This window comes from Rhinopithecus bieti, unplaced genomic scaffold (genome assembly GCF_001698545.2).
Source record: "Rhinopithecus bieti isolate Rb0 unplaced genomic scaffold, ASM169854v2 scaffold_32092, whole genome shotgun sequence".
In the NCBI taxonomy this organism is placed as follows: domain Eukaryota; kingdom Metazoa; phylum Chordata; class Mammalia; order Primates; family Cercopithecidae; genus Rhinopithecus; species Rhinopithecus bieti.
The window spans coordinates 785,755-789,041 of NW_016813944.1; the positions used below are offsets into that span (position 1 = coordinate 785,755).

Consider the following 3,287-nt stretch of genomic DNA (forward strand, 5'->3'; position numbering starts at 1 on the left):
CTAAAGGAATGAGATAATACAGGGCTTTAGTGTATGCATCCCTTCATTTCAAATATGAACAATTCTGAGTGTCTTATCAAGCAAGGCCTTATAATTCTTTACCTACAGAGAAGTAGATGAAATGAAATGACTAAGTAAACATTCAGAGATTTAATCAAGTCTGGTTTCAAAATCAGGAATGTGAATATAAATATCCAAATTTTATTTCATAAAATCCATTATTATGGAAGAAAATAATTAAACTGTATATGACTACAGCAGAATGTACAGGATATATAGAATTGTAATTATCACCACGAACATTGATGGGATCAGGAAAGACTAGAATCTTGATATTTCCATTACACTGAGTACCTTGTAGCTATTTTGTTGAATGTCTTTTCATCTCTGATAATAAGGTGTGAATTAAAAGAACCATTCCAGAGACTAGGATATGATGATCCTGAATGATTTCGCAAGGTAAGACAGTAAGTGACAGAGTGGAATCAGAAACTCGTTTTCCTAATTGCCAGCTTAGTACTTCTTATTCTAGGCTGTATTATCTGTGCTGCCGCAAGGCAAACCATATCATTGCCTTTCCCATTTTAGAAATAGGTTGTATAGGAGTTTCCTTTGTGGTCTGATGGCAAGAAACACCTATTATTTAAGAAATGCCAACTGCTGATCATTGATGACAAAATATTTTTACATGTTCCTTATGGATTCAAGTTGTCCGCCATTTCTTCAAATAATCATCACATTTCTAAGTTTGGTAAGAAAATCAGAAATGACTGAATGTTAAAGAGAAAGGGGACTTAGACATTATTTTTCCTGTCATCTCAGTGGGGAAACTAAAGCCCAGAGAGTCATATTGGGAGTTGGTGGGCGTCTCCTGACTTCTTGTCCAGGGCTATTTATAGCACATAGCACTGTCTCAGTCGATGAGTATTCTGAAGTCATAGCATAATTGAGACTCTGTACATGGCACCTTCAGTCCTGTTCAGTGTGTCAGTGTGTGAAGTTTGTGTGCCATTTTATCCCTTTGTTTTTGTCATTCATTTTATTCAATACTTTTGTTGGTGCCTAATGTTTTTGATAGAAAAGTAAAAGAGTAAGCAGCAAATGTGAGTTAAAATTTTCTTAAGACAAATGCGTGAAGTAATGCTGTTTGGAATTTAGAAAAATTGCAATTTTTGATGGAGAGAAAACCAAGAAACAGACCAGTGGTGGCCAAGGGAATGGACAACCTCCTACTGCCAGGGCCTCTACTCCTGAACTGTTATGAGGTTTCCTGATTCCTCTTAACAATCCTTCAGGTTAGGGGCCAGCTGTTAACTTCATTTTATTACCAGGAAATAAACTGAGGCTCAGATAAAGTTCTTTTATCCCACAGGCACACAAAGTGGTAACTGAGAGAGCCAGATCCAATCATGTCTGGCTACAAAGCCTGTGTACTTTAACTTCTACAGAGAGTATGTGCAAGGTGAACCAATGAAAATAGCAATAACTGAAGTGCAATACTAAGAATAGTAATAATGATAGTTAACACAGTGCTTTACATGTGTGATCGCTTTGAACAGGATTAAGTGAACACATGAATAGGACTGGCAGGGACTTTTTCTATTCTTCATTAGTGAAACAGGACAGGACATATACACTACTTAGGATTTCCACTGGCTTACTTTGTTTTCTGAAAAATAACTGAAAGGCTCAATTAGTTTTGTTTTGTCGCATTTATCAGATTATAATGTTTTGGATGTGGGTCTGGATGTGGGTGGATGGGCTGGTGTGGGATTATGTGAAATCAAACCTGATATATTCAGAAAGGTTCTTCCTGTGGATAAATATGCCTTTTGGGTTCGATACTCAGTTTGGTAATTAGTGATCACTGTTCCTATTTACTGAATGGGAGTTTTTTTTTTTTTTTGAGACGGAGTTTCGCTCTTGTTGCCCAGGCTGGAGTGCAATGGAGCGATATGGGCTCATCACAACCTCCATCTCTGGGGTTCAAGCGATTCTCCTGCCTCAGCCTCCCCAGCAGTTGGGATTACAGGCACGTACCACCAGGCCTGGCTAATTTTGTATTTTTTAGTCGAGACAGGGTTTCTTCATGTTGGTCAGGCTGCTCTAGAACTCCCGACCTCAGGTGATCCGCCTGCCTCGGCCTCCCAAAGTGCTGGGACTACAGGCGTGAGCCACCGCGCCCGGCCTGAATGGGAGTTTCTAATCCGTACTTTTTTTCTTTTGAAGCTGAATGTCATATACCCCTCTATTTCCCTAGGCGAATCCATAAAGAAGTATGTTGCCCACTATATGAAAAAGCAAGTTTGTCTTCAGCAGAAAATCAGTAACCACTCATTTTTAACACATTAATACCCCCCAAATGAATCTCTGATGACTGATCTGATACTAGTTTGTAATTCTAGTTTTAGCATTAGGCTCACTGCTCTTATTTGGGAGAAGATGTCCAATTCTGCAGTAATGTGTAACATAAAGTGGTGTCAATTTATAAATAATATCTTCTAATGGATTAATGCTCATTTGCAATGATCACTTCCATACAAATTTAGGTAAAGATGCTATTTAGAATTGGATTATCTATATTTAAAAATGTCATCCTAATGTGCAACTCCCTAAAACTGTTACTACAAACAACTCTTTTGCCACTCAGCCTAAAAATAAAACCTTTCACCCAAATGACACATCTCAATAGCCACATTTTAATCTACGGAATTTTAAACTATTTTGAAAGAATCCATTTCTAGATGTCAGACAAGAGTTGAAATTGGGACAGCAGTTTGAAGGGGCTAATTTAAAAACCCACTTCCCTGCTTGGAGACACCTCAAGAATTTCTAGGCTCACAAGGTGGGTGAAGTAAGGAAAGAGACTTTAAGAGCTGAACAGTGCCGTTCTTTGCGAGCCCCGACTGGCGCAGGCCGAACCCGCTGCGGCGAGGGCTGCGAAGAGTTAACGAGGGACCGAGCCCCCCGAGCCGCGGGCTCCTCGCATGCTCCCTCCGCCCTCCCGTCCCCACCCTCTCGTTTTGGCAAGGGATTAAAGTGCTCCCCCCTGTGGCAGCAGTGACCCAGAAATGAGTTTGATTCACACAGTCCTTCCTCCATAACAAGCCAAACCAGACCGAGAGTGCCTCCGTGCGCGAGTGCCGGGTGTGTGCGCGCCGGCGAGAGCACGGGCCCGCCCGGCTCCCCGCCCGCTCGCCCGCCGCGGCCCGAACTCATGCAGCTCCGAGCGAGCGAGCGGCGCCCAGCCCAGCGCCTCGGCCGAACCCCTCCGCAGCAGGTACGCG

At 42.0% G+C, this 3,287-nt stretch overlaps 1 protein-coding gene across 2 annotated transcripts in view; it reads left to right on the forward strand.

Moving 5' to 3' along the window:
* Positions 1 to 3,019: 3,019 nt before the first annotated feature.
* The window catches only part of JADE1 (jade family PHD finger 1), a 67,077-nt gene continuing 66,809 nt past the window's right edge, over positions 3,020 to 3,287 (forward strand). For both annotated transcript variants that reach the window (XR_001880886.1, XM_017849123.1), the window contains exon 1: positions 3,020 to 3,280. The gene's annotated coding sequence lies outside the window, so the exon portion shown is untranslated. The remainder of the gene's footprint in view (positions 3,281 to 3,287) is intronic.